Source organism: Triticum urartu, chromosome 6 (assembly GCF_003073215.2).
Source record: "Triticum urartu cultivar G1812 chromosome 6, Tu2.1, whole genome shotgun sequence".
NCBI lineage: Eukaryota > Viridiplantae > Streptophyta > Magnoliopsida > Poales > Poaceae > Triticum > Triticum urartu.
Genome location: NC_053027.1, coordinates 147,193,162 through 147,210,812, shown reverse-complemented (window position 1 = coordinate 147,210,812; position 17,651 = coordinate 147,193,162).

The following is a 17,651-nucleotide window of genomic DNA, read 5'->3' as shown; positions in this document are numbered from 1 at the left end:
TCCGGTCAACCTCGGGAGTCGCACCGTGAACAGTGCCAGATCCAAATCCAAAATTCCCCCGGTTGACTTTTGTTCCCCCGAACCCTAATTTTCGAGCAAACTTTGACCTGCCGTAACTTTGCATCCGTAGCTCCGGTTTGCACATATAATATATCAAAATGTTCATATCAGAGAGTACATCATTTCATTCCATTGCATCATTTTCATTTGAGTTCATCTTGATGCCCAAAATTCTGTTAGCAGGAGGCTTCGTAAGTTAATTGTCAGATCTGCTAGTTCATCTTAGACTTTTGTCATTTTTGCCATGATTGTTGTGTGCATGCTATGCCTACGAGTCCTTCATATGTTTTGTTAAGGATTTTGTCTTCTTTCCAGAGGTGCAACCCATGAATTTTTAGGATGTGTGTGGTGACTTGTGCAAGCTTGCAAAATGAGGCACCCGGTAAATCTGTTTTCAGAGACTTAGTCTGGGATTATTTAGTTCATGATGCCATATGTTCAGCTTGTTTCCTAGTGATCCGTGCCTCTTTTGAGGATGATCAGTAAGGGAGTTTTGTTAATCATGTTATGCGCTATCCATCCATGTCTTTGTTTGCAATTTTGGAGCACCCTAGCTTGAGTCAATCGAGCTCTACTTTTGCTTCATTGTGAATCTGGGCAGATCGTCAACTCATTTGCGATTTTGCCGGTGTTGTTGTAGTTGATCCGTGCATGCTATGCCATTGTTCTTGCCATGTCTAGCTAGCATTTTTGTGCCTTCTTAATGAATGTATGCTTTCCTTGCCATGACTTGCACCGTGGTGAGTGCATCGAGCTCGTTTACATGCCTTCGTGAGTTATATTTCAGCATGTCTCAGTTTTCACCAAGTCGGAAAACTGATTGTGTTTTAGCTATGTTTGTGTGCCCGTTAGTATATTTTATGAACCCTTTTTGCCCCAGGTCACTTTGGAACTTTTGTTAAGATTGTTGAGTAGCTCCATGCCATGTTCTTACTTGTCTTAATCAGGTCATGTATCATGTTGTTTTGCTGCTCCGAAGAGGGCTTCACGATCTGAAATTTCAGACAAGTCTGGAATCTGTTTTGCATTTGCGTTTTTGCCATGCTCGTTTGAACCTCATAATGGATGAATTGGCCATAGCTCAGTGCTAGTCTTTTGTTAAGAATCTTGTGTGCATCCCTGCCATGCATTTTTTTGTCATGTTTGGTGGCTGTAGCATGTTCATCTCATTGCATTTAGATGCCTACTGGCTATAAATCGCAGACCGGTGTCAATTTTGAATCGCTTGCCATTTCCAAACCGTAACTCCGATTCCGGCGTTCTTTATATCGTTTTCAAGCGATTTCATATCATCTTTCCAGTGGCACCCTTGGAATTCCAAGTTGAGGCCAAGTTCATGCATTTCCTGTCATATCTTCAATTTTGCATCCCGCATCGCATCCCGCGTAGCATATCATCATTGCATCATATCGCTTAATCCTTGCACGTGGTTGATTGTATCCTTGTTGCTTGTTTGTCTTGTTTGGGTAGAGCCGGGAGACGAGTTCGCTACCGAGGAGCCCGTTGAGTTTGCTTGTGAGGATCCAGTCAACTCTGACAACTGTGCAGGCAAGATGATCATTCCCTCGAAATCACTACTATCTTTGCTATGCTAGTTTGCTCGCTCTTTTGCTATGCCAATGCTATGATGCCTACCATTTGCTTGTCAGCCTCCCAAATTTCCATGTCAAACCTCTAACCCACCATGTCCTAGCAAACCGTTGATTGGCTAAGTTACCGCTTTGCTCAGCCCCTCTTATAGCGTTGCTAGTTGCAGGTGAAGATTGGAGGCCGTTCCTTGTTGGAACATCTTTTATTTACTTGTTGGGATATCATTATACTGCTATGTCATCTTAATGCATCTATATATTTGGTAAAGGGTGGAAGGCTCGGCCTCTCGCCTAGTGTTTTGTTCCACTCTTGCCGCCCTAGTTTTCGTCATATCGGTGTTATGTTCCCGGATTTTGCGTTCCTTATGCGGTTGGGTTATAATGGGAACCCCTTGATAGTTCGCCTTGATTAAAGCTTTTCCAGCAATGCCCAACCTTGGTCTTACCATTTTCCACCTAGCCTCTTTTTCCCTCGGGTTTCCGGAGCCCGTGGGTCATCTTATTTAAACCCCCCCGGGCCAGTGCTCCTCTGAGTGTTGGTCCAAACTAGAGTCCTGTGCAGCGCCCCCTCGGGGAAACTCGAGGTTTGGTTATAGTTGTATGGAGCGCTCATCTGAGTGTGCCCTAAGAAAGAGATATGTGCAGCTCCTATCGGGATTTGTCGGCACATTCGGGCGGTGTTGCTGGTCTTGTTTTAACCTGTCGAAGTGTCTTGAATTACCGAGATACCGAGTCTGATCGGAACGTCTTGGGAGGAGGTCTATTCCTTCGTTGACCGTGAGAGCTTGTCATGGGCTAAGTTGGGACTCCCCTGCAGGGATTGAACTTTTGAAAGCCGTGCCCGCGGTTATGGGCAGATGGGAATTTGTTAATGTTCGGTTGTAGATAACTTGAACCTTAATTAATTAAAATGAATTAACTGAGTGTGTTACCGTGATGACCTCTTCTCGGCGGAGTCCGGGAAGTGGACACGGTGTTGGAGTTATGTTTGCGCAGGTTGCTCTCTAGTTTCTCGCTCGTGCTTTGCCTCCTCTTCTCGCTCTCTTTTGCGAATAAGATAGCCACCATATATGCTAGTCGCTTGCTGCAGCTCCACATATTTTGACTTACCCTTCCTATAAGCTTAAATAGTCTTGATCGCAAGGGTGCGAGATTGCTGAGTCCCTGTGGCTCACATATACTATAACTCCAGATGTAGGTCCAGGTGATTCCACTCCAGGTGACGAGTACGAGCTCAAGTGGGAGTTCGACGAAGACTCTCAGCGATACTATGTTTCCTTTCCCGACGATCAGTAGTGGTGCCCAGTTGGGGGTGATTGGTACCGTGTCGCATGTTGGGTTTTTCTTCTATTTTGGCGCCGTAGTCGGGCCATGAGTGTTTTGGATGATGTAATGTTTTTTATGTTCTTGATTGATGCGGCGAGTGTAAGCCAACTATGCTCTTCCCTTTTATTATTACATTACAAGGGATGTTTGCGAAGATTGCCTAACTTGCGACATATGCCTTCAATGCGATTAAGTCTCTAAGTCGTGCCTCGACACATGGGAGCTATAGTCGCATCGAGGGTGTTAAAAGTTGGTAATCAGAGCCTTCCCCAACCTTAGGAGCCCCATTGCTTGATCGTTTTTAGCAGCCGAGTTGTGTCTAGAAAAATGTTCTGAGTCTTTAGGAATTATATATCGGAGAGATTAGGAATTCTTTTTACTTCCCAGTCTCCTCATCGCTCTGGTAAGGCATCCTGATGTAGAGTTTTGACTCTTCTCTTCTCAAATTTCACTAAAAAAAATTTTAGGATCACGCGAGTATCTTGGAATCGTTCCGATGGCTTATGATGAGAACATTGTCTTGGTGCCTCCTGTCAGGGGTTTAGTGGAAGTGTCCCGGGGAGTTGAGCTCTGAGGTGTTGTCATCATAATTTTATCGTTGCAATTCTGGAATACTTGAGATATGTTCGCCGACATCGAAAATCTCTTTTATGCAGTTCGTTGGTGAGATAACCTCGACGCCACCCAGTACTGGGGCGGGAGTTCGGGAGTATCGCCATAACTTGTATAACGGATGCTTTTCAAAGGTTGAGGTAGATGGTTTCCGAAGTTTTCTTGGTTATGTGTTGAAGGATGGATACAGCTGGATCTAGGATTTGCTAGTTTGGGTGAGATATTATGCTTCCCCTGTATCCCCAACACCTGATTGCATAACCGGAAAAGTTCGGGAGTTTCATAGGTGGGAATTCTAGTAGCTCTAGTTCTTCTTCCACGGATATTGGTTTGAGATTGGGATTTCTTACCGATTATTCGTTCTTGATCCGTACCTTGTTGATTTATTTCTCTACCTTAATTCTGCGTGGCTTCTCAATTTATGGATATGTGACCATTTGAAGAGGAATGCATTCGTTCATTTTGTTCGGATGTGAAGACTATATGTTGCTATTTTCATTCCGTTGGATTCAGCTTCAATATTTATCTGTCAATGTGCTAATGGTGGTCAACCTCTTCAGGATGGCTCCTCCAACGCGCACGACTCCGAATCCTGATCCGCCACCGCCTCCACCTCCTCCAGAGGCATGGAAAGCTGTGATGGCCGCAACTAATGCAAACACACAACTGATCATGCAAATTCTTCAAGAGCGCAATCAAGGCAGTCAAGGGAATCAAGGCAGCAATTAGAATCACTTTGCTACACTCAACCAGTTCCTTGCTAACGGGCCAAAGACTTTCAACAATTGTGTTGAGGCAACCGATGCTGACGATTGGCTTGTGGATCTGTGTAAGCATTTCGAGTGCAGCAACGTCAGGCCTGAGGACTTTGTGAAGTGCTCTTCCTTCCAACTCAAAGATCAAGCTGCAGAATGGTTCCAGCAGTACAAGGACTCCAGAGGTGGACGTGTTATCACTTGGGATGATTTCCGTCGAGATTTCCGAGCTCATCATATTCCGCAGAGCGTGATTGAAAGCAAGCGTGAGGAATTCCGCAATCTGAAGCAAGGCTCTTTGTCTGTCTATGACTACAACAAGTTGTTCCAGAAGCTTGCCCGCTTTGCCAAGCAGGACGTGCCTGATGAGAAGAGCATGATATACCAGTTCAGGGGTGGTCTCAGAGAAGATATTCAGCTCGCTCTTGTTCTCTTCGAGCCCTTGAGATACGATGAGTTCTACAACATGTCACTGAAGCAAGAGGCTGCTCAGTTGAGGTGTGATGCTTCCAGGAAGCGAGTCAGAGATGTTACTCCTTCTTCCTCTACTCAAGTGGCCAAGCAGCAGAAGTTTTGGCTTCCTCCTCCTCTGTTACGTCAGCCGTTTCAGCAGAAGAGTAAAGGCGGAAGTGGTTCTTCCCCCCCCCCCCAACCCCGGCTTTCAGAACAAAACTTCGTCTCAAGCTCCAAGATCGAGTGCTCCGTATCACCGTCCGCTTTCAGAGGTCACGTGCGACAAGTGCCAACAGAAGGGTCACTATGCCAACAATTGTCTCAACCAGAGGCGTCTTCCTCCTCCTCCAGTCAGATCGGCAAGTACAGCTGTGGTCAAGCATAACCCCAAGTTCGCCAAGGTCAATATGGTGAATGCAGCTCAGGCAGAGGACTCACCAGATGTGATCATGGGTAACCTTCCTGTTAATGATATTCCTACAAAAGTTCTTTTTGACACGGGTGCATCGCATTGCTTCATTTCTAAACCTTTTGCATCAAAGTATGAGTGTGATTATCAGTATCTGCAAAGTTCCTTGCAAATTGTGTCACCGGGCAAGCAGATGACAGCTAACACCTGCGTCCCTAAGGTTACAATCACATTGGGTGACTACAAGTTCCTTTCTTCCCCAATTGTTCTCGGTAACTCGGATATTGATCTTATTCTCGGAATGGATTGGCTTTCTAAGCACAAGGCTCAGCTTGATTGTGCAGCCAGGCAGATTCAATTGACTCATTCGTCTGAGGATGTAATTGTCTTTGCCGCTCGGGATAATACTATCCGTCTGTTTTCTCTCAATGAGAAGGGTGAATTGGATGCCATCTCGCAAATTCCAGTCGTTTACGAATATCAAGACGTCTTTCCAGAAGAGCTCCCAGGAATGCCTCTGCACCGGCCAGTTGAATTCGTTATTGATCTTGAGCCTAGTACAGAACCTGTGTGCAAACTTCCTTACAAGCTCGGACCTGAAGAGTTGAAGGAGCTGAAGAAGCAACTCGATGAGCAAGAAAGAATGGGTCTCATCCGGCCTAGTTCTTCTCCGTGGGGTTGTGGTGTTCTTTTTGTGAAGAAGAAGGATGGAACAGACCGACTTTGTGTTGATTACCGTCCAGTGAACAAGAAGACCATCAAGAACAAATACCCACTTCCCAACATCAATGAGCTGTTCGAACAACTCAAAGGTGCTCAAGTATTCTCCAAGCTTGATCTCCATATGTGTTATCACCAGATTCGCATTCGTGAAGAAGATATTCCCAAGACAGCATTCAGAACAAGCTTTGGTTCATATGACTACACTGTCATGTCTTTTGGCCTCGCCAACGCTCCTCCGACGTTCTCTTGCATGATGAACTTCATCTTCAACGCCTACACCAATGACTTCGTTTTGGTCTATCTCGACGACATTCTGGTCTTCTCGAAGAACAAGGAAGATCATGCCAAGCACTTGCTTTTGGTTCTTGATAAGCTCAGGGAACATCAGTTCTACGCCAAGTTCTCCAAGTGTGAATTTTGGCTCGATGAGGTTCTTTATCTTGGCCATATCATCTCTGCCAAGGGCAGTTCCGTGAATTCTAAGAAGGTGTCCGCAATAGTGAATTGGGAACCTCCTCAGAACGTGAAGCAACTCCGCAGTTTTCTCGGTCTCGCAAGCTATTACCGAAGATTCGTTGAAAACTTTTCTAAGATCGCGAAGCCTCTCTCAAATCTTCTTCAGAAGCACGTCAAGTACGTTTGGTCTCCGGAGTGTGATATTGCTTTCAACGCTTTGAAACAGAAGTTGATCACTGCTCCAGTTCTGACTCCACCTGATGAATCCAAGCCATACGAGGTCTTTTGTGATGCCTCCCTCCAAGGTCTTGGCGCAGTATTGATGCAAGAGAAGAAAGTTGTTGCTTATACATCTCGCCAGTTGAAGCCTAATGAGAAGAACTACCCCACTCATGATCTCGAGTTGGCGGGAGTTGTGCATGCTCTTTTGACTTGGAGACATCTTCTATTAGGAAGGAAAGTGGACATTTTCACTGATCACAAAAGTCTCAAGTACATCTTCACTCAGCCTAATCTCAACCTCAGGCAAAATCGATGGGTCGAAATGATTCAAGAGTATAATCCGAGTATCGAGTATACTCCAGGCAAGGCCAATGTGATTGCTGACGCTTTGAGCAGAAAGGCCTACTGCAACAGTCTGATTCTCAAGCCTTATCAACCCGAGCTTTGTGAAGCTTTCCGCAAGCTTAATCTGCAAGTTGTTCCTCAAGGTTTCCTCGCCAACCTTCAAGTCTCTCCTACCTTAGAAGACCAGATTCGCCAAGCCCAGCTTCTTGATGCTATGGTGAAAAAGGTGAAGATTGGGATTGCCAAGAGTCAGTCCAAGTACAAGTGCTACCGCCTTGATGACAAGGACACTCTCTTCTTCGAGGATCGTATTGTTGTACCCAAAGGTGACCTCCGTAAAGTGATCATGAAAGAGGCTCACAATTCTCTCCTCTCCATCCACCCTGGGAGCACGAAGATGTATCAGGACCTCAAGCAAGCTTATTGGTGGACTCGAATGAAGCGCGAGATCGCTCAATTCGTGAATGAATGTGATGTCTGCAGAAGAGTGAAGGCAAAACACCAAAGTCCAGCTGGTCTCCTCCAACCTCTTGCCATTCCAGAATGGAAGTTTGACCACATTGAAATGGACTTCGTGACTGGGTTTCCAAAGTCCAAGCATGGCAATGATGCTATATTTGTTGTCATCGACAAACTCACCAAAGTGGCTCACTTTCTGCCTATCAAAGAGTTGATCACTGCAGCTCAATTGGCGGAACTCTATACCTCTCGAATTGTCTCTCTGCACGGTATTCCTCAAGTGATATCTTCAGACCGTGGCAGCATCTTTACCTCAAAGTTTTGGGATTCTTTCTAGAAGGCCATGGGCACCAACATCCGCTTCAGCACAGCTTTCCATCCTCAAACAAGCGGTCAAGTCGAGCGTGTCAACCAGATTCTTGAAGATATGCTCAGGGCTTGTGTGATCTCCTTCGGCATGAAGAGGGAGGATTGTCTTCCTTATGCTGAATTCTCATACAACAATAGTTTTCAAGCAAGTTCGGGCACGGCCCCTTTTGAAATTCTGTATGGCAGGAAGTGCCGTACCCCTCTCAACTGGTCTGAAACCGGTGAACGTCAGCTTTTGGGTAATGACTTAATCACAGAGGCAGAAGAAATGTGCAAAGTCATTCGTGATAACCTCAAAGCAGCCCAATCCCGCCAGAAGAGCTACTATGATAGTAAGCACCGTGACTTGGCTTTCGAGATCGGAGATCATGTTTACCTCCGCGTCTCTCCTATGAAAGGTACTCGTCGTTTCGGTATCAAAGGGAAGCTTGCGCCCAGATACGTGGGACCTTTCAAGATTGTCAGCAAGAGAAGCGACCTCGCCTATGAACTCGAGCTTACTTCAAACTTTGCAAATGTTCATGACGTGTTCCATGTCTCTCAGCTTCGAAAGTGCTTCAAGACTCCTGACCGCACTGTCAACTTCGAGGACATTGAGCTCCAAGAAGATCTCTCCTATCGTGAGCACCCAGTTGCTATTCTTGAAGAGACTGAACGCAAGACTCGCAACAAGTCAATCAAATTCCTCAAAGTCAAGTGGTCGCACCGTTCCGACCGTGAAGCTACCTGGGAACGCGAGGATCACCTCCGTTCTGAGTACCCGGAGTTCTTTCAGTCCTAGATCTCGGGACGAGATCCTTTCGTAGTGGTGGAGTGTTGTAACATCCCAGATATAACTTTCCCAATTTGTAATCCAACTCTTGCCGTTTCCGGCGTTAAGTTATATTTATTTCTCGGGTTCGGGTCTTTGTCTCTGTGTGTTGTTTTTGTTTTCATGCATCTCATATCATGTCATCATGTGCATTGCATTCGCATACGTGTTCATCTCATGCATTCGAGCTTTTTCCCCGTTGTCCGTTTTGCATTCCGGCGCTCCGTTCTCCTCCGGTGGTCATTTCGAGCTTTCATTTGTGTGTGGGGATTAAACATTTCCGGATTGGACCGAGACTTGTCATGCGGCCTTGGTTTACTACCGGTAGACCGCCTGCCAAGTTTCGTATCATTTGGACTTCGTTTGATACTCCAACGGTTAACCGAGGGACCGAAAAGGCCTCGTGCGTGTTGCAGCCCAACACCCCTCCAATTTGGCCCAAAAACCCACCAAACTCTGCTCCATGTCCTAGAGCGTTCGATCACGATCGCGTGGCCGAAAACCGCACCTCATTTGGACTCTCCTAGCTCCACTTATGCCTATAAATAGCCCCCCGTTTTCGGATCTCGGATCTCTCCCCGTCCAACCCTAGTAAAAAAAACATCTCCGCGCCGCCGACGGACATGTCCGGAGCCTAGCCGGACACGTCCACCGCGCCCCCTCGCCCACTCCCCAAGCGCCATGTGGCGGGCGGACCACTTCCCCGCCGCCGGCCCGCCGAAGCCCGAGGAAGGCCCTCCCGCGCCGCCACCCGGTCCCCGACCTCGCCTCCTCCCCGAGTCGTCTTCCTCCGGGACGGCCGAGCTCCGCCGCGGGAGATCGCCGCCCAGCCGCCGCCGGCCACCCCGACCTCTCCTCCCGGCGCCGCCTCGCCTCGGGCCACCGCCGCCTCGGGCCGCCGCCGCCTCGGGCCACCGCCGCCGACCCCGCGCGCTGCTCCGCCGCCTCGGGCCGCCGCCGTCGCCCCACCTACTCCGGCCACCGACGAACTCCGGCGAGCTCCAAGTCCGGTCAACCTCGGGAGTCGTGCTGTGAACAGTGCCAAATCCAGATCCAAAATTCGCCTGGTTGACTTTTGTTCCCCCGAACCCTAATTTTCGAGCAAACTTTGACCTGCCGTAACTTTGCATCCGTAGCTCCTATTTGCACATATAATATATCAAAATGTTCATCTCAGAGAGTAAATCATTTCATTCCATTGCATCATTTTCATTTGAGTTCATCTTGATGCCCAAAATACTGTTAGCAGGAGGCTTCGTGAGTTAATTGTCAGATCTGCTAGTTCATCTTAGACTTTTGTCATTTTTGCCATGATTGTTGTGTGCATGCTATGCCTGTGAGTCCTTCATATGTTTTGTTAAGGATTTTGTCTTCTTTCCAGAGGTGCAACCCATGCATTTTGAGGATGTGTGTGGTGACTTGTGCAAGCTTGCAAAGTGAGGCACCCGGTAAATCTGTTTTCAGAGACTTTGTTTTCAATTATGGAGCAGCCTAGCTTGAGTCAATCGAGCTCTACTTTTGCTTCGTGGTGAATCTGGGCAGATCGTCAACTCGTTTGCGATTTTGCCGGCGTTGTTGTAGTTGATCCGTTCATGCTATGCCATTGTTCTTGCCATGTCTAGCTAGAATTTTTGTGCCTTCTTAATGAATGTATGCTTGCCTTGCCATGACTTGCACCGTGGTGAGTGCATCGAGCTCGTTTACGTGACTTCGTGAGTTATATTTCAGCATGTCTCAGTTTTCACTAAGTCTGAAAACTGATTGTGTTTTACCTATGTTCGTGTGCCCGTTAGTATATTTTGTGAACCCTTTTGGCCCCAGGTCACTTTGGGACTTTTGTTAAGCTTGTTGAGTAGCTCCATGACATGTTCTTACTTGTCTGAATCAGGTCATGTATCATGTTGTTTTGCTGCTTCGAAGAGGGCTTCATGATCTGAAATTTCAGACAAGTGTTAATTTCACTAAGTCTGGAATCTGTTTTGCATTTGCGTTTTTGCCATGCTCGTTTGAACCTCATAATGGATGAATTTTCCATAGCTCAGTGCTAGTCTTTTGTTAAGCATCTTGTTTGCATCCCTGCCATGCATTTTGTTGTCATGTTTGGTGGCTGTTGCATGTTCATCTCATTGCATTTAGATGCCTACTTGCTGTAAATCGCAGACCGGTGTCAATTTTGAATCGCTTGCCATTTCCAAACCGTAACTCCGATTCCGGCGTTCTTTATATCGTTTTCAAGCAATTTCATCTCATCTTTCAAGTGGCACCCTTGGAATTCCAAGTTGAGGCCAGGTTCATGCATTTCCTGTCATATCTTGCATTTTGCATCCCGCATCGCATCCCGCATAGCATATCATCATTGCATCATATCGCTTGATCCTTGCACGTGGTTGATTGTATCCTTGTTGCTTGTTTGTCTTGTTTGGGTAGAGCCGGGAGACTAGTTCTCTACCGAGGAGTCCGTTGAGTTTGCTTGTGAGGATCCAGTCAACTCTGACAACTGTGCAGGCAAGATGATCATACCCTCAAAATCACTACTATCTTTGCTATGCTAGTTTGCTCGCTCTTTTGCTATGCCAATGCTACGATGCCTACCATTTGCTTGTCAGCCTCCCAAATTTCCATGTCAAACCTCTAACCCACCATGTACTAGCAAACCGTTGATTGGCTAAGTTACCGCTTTGCTCAGCCCCTCTTATAGCATTGCTAGTTGCAGGTGAAGATTGGAGGCCGTTCCTTGTTGGAACATCTTTTATTTACTTGTTGGGATATCATTATACTGCTATGTCATCTTAATGCATCTATATATTTGGTAAAGGGTGGAAGGCTCGGCCTCTCGCCTAGTGTTTTGTTCCACTCTTGCCGCCCTAGTTTCCGTCATATCGGTGTTATGTTCCCGGATTTTGCGTTCCTTATGCGGTTGGGTTATAATGGGAACCCCTTGATAGTTCGCCTTGATTAAAGCTTTTCCAGCAATGCCCAACCTTGGTCTTACCATTTGCCACCTAGCCTCTTTTTCCCTCGGGTTTCCGGAGCCCGCGGGTTATCTTATTTACACCCCCCCGGGCCAGTGCTCCACTGAGTGTTGGTCCAAACTAGAGTCCTGTGCAGCGCCCCCTCGGGGAAACTCGAGGTTTGGTTTTAGTTGTATGGAGCGCTCATCTGAGTGTGCCCTGAGAAAGAGATATGTGCAGCTCCTATCAGGATTTGTCGGCACATTCGGGCGGTGTTGCTGGTCTTGTTTTAACCTGTCGAAGTGTCTTGAATTACCGAGATACCGAGTCTGATCGGAACGTCTTGGGAGGAGGTCTATTCCTTCGTTGACCGTGAGAGCTTGTCATGGGCTAAGTTGGGACTCCCCTGCAGGGATTGAACTTTCAAAAGCCGTGCCCGCGGTTATGGGCAGATGGGAATTTGTTAATGTCCGGTTGTAGATAACTTGAACCTTAATTAATTAAAATGAATCAACTGAGTGTGTTACCGTGATGGCCTCTTCTCGGCGGAGTCCGGGAAGTGGACACGGTGTTGGAGTTATGTTTGCACAGGTTGCTCTCTAGTTTCTCGCTCGTGCTTTGCCTCCTCTTCTCGCTCTCTTTTGCGAATAAGATAGCCACCATATATGCTAGTCGCTTGCTGCAGCTCCACATATTTTGCCTTACCCTTCCTGTAAGCTTAAATAGTCTTGATCGCGAGGGTGCGAGATTGCTGAGTCCCTGTGGCTCACAGATACTATAACTCCAGATGTAGGTCCAGGTGATTCCGCTCCAGGTGACGAGTACGAGCTCAACTGGGAGTTCGACGAAGACTCTCAGTGATACTATGTTTCCTTTCCCGACGTTCAGTAGTGGTGCCCAGTTGGGGGTGATTGGGACCGTGTCGCATGTTGGGTTTTTCTTCTATTTTGGCGCCGTAGTCGGGCCATGAGTGTTTTGGATGATGTAATGTTATTTATGTTCTTGATTGACGTGGCGAGTGTAAGCCAACTATGCTCTTCCCTTTTATTATTACATTACAAGGGATGTTTGTGAAGATTGCCTAACTTGCGAAATATGCCTTCAATGCGATTATGTCTCTAAGTCGTGCCTCGACACGTGGGAGCTATAGTCGCATCGAGGGTGTTACAGGGGGTGAATAGGTACAACTACAAATTTTAATTATTACTTAACAATTTTTAGGCAATAATGCGGAATGTGAAAGTGAGCCTAACAATTGCAAGTGAAGTACTAAGTACTAAGCAGGTAACACAAGTAGTAACTAGGCAAATACAAAGTGATGAAGTAAGTGCTAAGAGACAAGTAACCACAAGTAGAGAGTTAGGGTTACGGATAACCGCAACTCCAGGAGATGAGGATGTATGCCGATGTTCACTTCCTTGGATGTTACCACGAAGGCACACTAACGCCATGAAGGCTCACCCTATTCTCCCTTTGAGACAACACCACGAAGGCGTTTCTCAACAACTAGTGGTAGACCTTGGGGTTGTCTCCAAACCCTCACAAACTTTTCGGGGGTAATCACAAAGATCGATTCCTCTCCGAAAGACTCGTACCGCCTAGGAGTCTCCAACCTCCAAGAGTAACACGATCGATGGAGAAAAGCTCAAGACTTGCTCAAATCACAAATTCCTTTGGTGCAAAGATGGAGAAGGGGTGGATCTATCACTTGATTGGACAACTTCTCTCGAATGCTCTCAAATCCCTTGGGGATCTAAGATTTGGTGTGGAGGTGTAAGAGAGAGAGTGAGATGTGTTCTAGGGTTTGTTTAAGATTGAATGGTCAACACTCTCCCGTGGGGAAGAAGGGCTATATATAGTGTGAGCTCAAATATGGCCGTTGTAGTGCAAGTGAATGGGCAGGCCGGACATCCGGGCTAGGGGCCGGACATCCGGCCTGGCAAGCCACATGAAGAGCAAGACAGAAGTAGAGCAGGAAACAGAGTGGCCGGACATCCGGGGGTCAATCCCGGACATCCGGCATAATAGGAGAGCCCGGACATCCGGAAGATAGCCGGACATCCGGGGCGCCCACAAGTGTTTACAGAAACATATCAGTTTTACGGCAGTAAGGGGCCGGACATCCGGGATAGGGCCCGGACATCCGGTGAGACAGGAGGGCCCGGAAATCCGGCGAACATCCGGACATCCGGCATAAAACAGACAACCTTCTGGAAAGGAAAACGGCAAGAGTCAGATATCCGGGGCATGAGCCGGACATCCGGGGAGCAGCCCGGACATCCGGCACGAGGCCTGGACATCCGGCGCTCCGAGAGACAGAATGTTTCAGAGTTAAGAACGGATGAAAAAGCTATAGACAGGAGAATTTTTGACTCGAGCAAGTCCGTTACGAACCCAATCGATCCCCTCTTAATAGTGCGGGATCCTATACTCAAGGAAATAAAATGTAACATCATTTTAGCACTTCATCCTTGAGAGAACCCACTTCGTATGCTCTTGATCCACACGCAATTTGACGAACCGGGGACCAACACCTGAGATTCACTTGACAACCATTCTTAGTCCCCTACATGTAGATTGTCATTAACATCAAAAACATAATATAAGGGCATGATTGCACTTTCAATGGCCGCAGGCGCGGCTCTAACTGCCCGCGCACAAGTAAATGGGTACAAAAGAGTGCCCCTACTTTTGTGCACCGACAGGAGCCCCCAGGCCTGGGCCATACATAAGCGTGATGCGTTGTTGGGCTGAGTTTTACTGCTGTAACTCCCTTGCCCGTCACACTTCCCCACGACCCGCGTTGAACGTGTGACGTGGGGGTCGTGCGTGACGTGGGGGTCATGCATGGGGTGATTGCTTCCCTCACATGTCACATCACAGTAAATGGTAAAGAGGCGGCCTATGCCCTCCCCATAAGAAAAAAAGGGGAAACTGCGGGCGCGTTGCTCATTTATTCTCCGCGCCTCTCCAATTTTGGAACTGCCGTCCTCCCACTTCTTCTTCCTCAAGAGAAAAATCCGAAGCTTATGCCTCCATCCGCCGCTGCACCCCCATTACCCCCAATCTCCCACTGCTCCGGATTCTTCACCTCTTTCCCGGCCGCCATGACACCCAAAACCAGTAAGGGCAAGGGAGCGGCCATGGACGCCGAGGATAAGGAGATGCCGAACAGCGAGTCGGTGGCGCTTCAGACGCAGCTTGCTTTTGGGGAACGTAGCAAAATTTTAAAAAAGAATCTACACATCACCAAGATCAATCTATGGAGTCATCTAGCAACGAGGGAGAGGGGAGTGCATCTACATACCCTTGTAGATCGCGAGCGGAAGCGTTCAAGAGAACGGGGTTGACGGAGTCATACTCGTCGTGATCCAAATCGCCAATGACCTAGCGCCGAACGGACGGCACCTCCGCATTTAACACACGTACGGATGGGAAGACGTCTCCTCCAACTTGATCCAGCATGGGGGAAGGAGAGGTTGATGGAGATCCAGCAGCACGATGGTGTGGTGGTGGAAGCAACGGCGATCTCGGCAGGGCTTCGCCAAGCTCAGCGAGACGGAGAGGTGTCACGGGAGGGAGAGGGAGGCGCCAGGGGCTGGGGTGCGGCTGCCCACCCTGCCCCCACTATATATAGGACCCCTAGGGGGGCGCCGGCCCTAGGAGATGCAATCTCCAAGGGGGGCGGCGGCCAAGGGGGTGGAGTGCCCCCCAAGCCAAGTGGGGCGCCCCCCCCACCCCTAGGGTTTCCAACCCTAAGCGCAGGGGAGGCCCAAGGAGGGCGCACCATCCCACTAGGGGCTGTTTCCCCTCCCACTTCAGCCCATGGGGCCCTCCGGGATAGGTGGCCCCACCTGGTGGACCCCCGGGACCCTTCCGGTGGTCCCGGTACAATACCGATTACCCCCGAAACTTTCCCGATGGCCGAAACTTGACTTCCTATATATAAATCTTCACCTCCGGACCATTCCGGAACTCCTCGTGACGTCCAGGATCTCATTCGGGACTCCGAACAGCTTTCGGGTTACCGTAAACTAATATCTCAACAACCCAAGCGTCACCGAACCTTAAGTGTGTAGAGACACGCAGACATGACCGAGACGACTCTCCGTTCAATAACCATCAGCGGGATCTGGATACCCATGTTGGCTCCCACATGCTCCTCGTTGATATCATCGGATGAACCACGATGTCGAGGATTCAATCAATCTCATATACAATTCCCTTTGTCAATCGGTACATTACTTGCCCGAGGCTCGATCGTCGGTATCCCAATACCTCGTTCAATCTCGTGACCGGCAAGTCACTTTACTCGTACCGTAATGCATGATCCCGTGATCAACCACTTGGTCACATTGAGCTCATTATGATGATGCATTACCGAGTGGGCCCAGAGATACCTATCCGTCAAATAGAGTGACAAATCCTAGTCTGAATTCGTGCCAACCCAACAAACACTTTCGGAGATACCCATAGTACACCTTTATAGTCACCCAATTACGTTGTGACGTTTGGCACACCCAAAGCACTCCTACGGTATCCGGGAGTTGCACAGTCTCATGGTCTAAGGAAATGATACTTGACATTTGTAAAAGCTCTAGCAAACGAACTACACGATCTTTAAGCTATGCTTACGATTGGGTCTTGTCCATCACATCATTCTCCTAATGATGTGATCCCGTTATCAATGACATCCAATGTCCATAGTCAGGAAACCATGACTATCTTTTGATCAACGAGCTAGTCAACTAGAGGCTCACTAGGGACGTATTGTGGTCTATGTATTCACACATGTATTATGATTTCCGGATAACACAATTATAGCATGAACAATAGACAATTATCATGAACAAAGAAATATAATAATAACCATTTGATTATCGCCTCTAGGGCATATTTCCAACAGTCTCCCACTTGCACTAGAGTCAACAGTCTAGTTACATTGTGATGAATCAAACACCCATAGAGTCTTGGTGTTGATCATGTTTTGCTCTAGGGAGAGGTTTAGTCAACGGATCTGCCACATTCAGGTCCGTATGTACTTTACAAATATCTATGTCTCCATTTTGAACACTTTCACGAATGGAGTTGAAGCGACGCTTGATATGCCTGGTCTTCCTGTGAAACCTGGGCTCCATGGCAAGGGCAATAGCTCCAGTGTTGTCACAGAAGAGAATCATCGGGCCTGACGCATTGGGAATGACTCCTAGGTCAGTAATGAACTCCACTTCACATGTAGATCCCGCCACAACGCTTTGCTTGCAGCTGCACCAGCTTACTGCCCCACCATTCAAAATATACACGTATCCTGTTTGTGACTTAGATTCATCCAGATCTGTGTTGAAGCTAGCGTCGACGTAACCCTTTATGATGAGCTCTTCGTCACCTTTGTAAACAAGAAACATATCCTTAGTCCTCTTCAGGTAATTCAGGATATTCTTGCCGCTGTCCAGTGTTCCATGCCGGGATTACTTTGGTACCTTCCTACCAAACTTACGGCAAGGTTTACATCAGGTCTGGTACACAGCATAGCATACATGATAGACCCTATGGTTGAGGCATAGGGGACGACACTCATCTTTTCTCTATCTTCTGCCGTGGTCGGACATTGAGCCGTGCTCAATCTCATACCTTGCAATACAGGAAACAACCCCTTTTTGACTGATCCATATTGAACTTCTTCAATATCTTGTCAAGGTATGTACTCTGTGAAAGACCAAAGAGGCGTCTCGATCTATCACTATAGATCTTGATGCCTAATATGTAAGCAGCTTGTCCAAGATCCTTCATTAAAAACACTTGTTCATGTAGGCCTTTATGCTTTCCAAGAATTCTATATCATTTCCCATCAACAGTATGTCATCCACATACAATATGAGAAATGCTACAGAGCTCCCACTCACTTTCTTGTAAACGCAGTCTTCTCCATAAGTCTGCGTAAACCCAAACGCTTTGATCATCTCATCAAAACGAATGTTCCAACTTCGAGATGCTTGCACCAGCCCATAGATCGAGCGTTGGAGCTTGCACACCTTGTTAGCATTCTTAGGATCGACAAAACCTTCCGGCTGCATCATATACAATTCTTCCTTAAGGAAACCATTAAGGAAT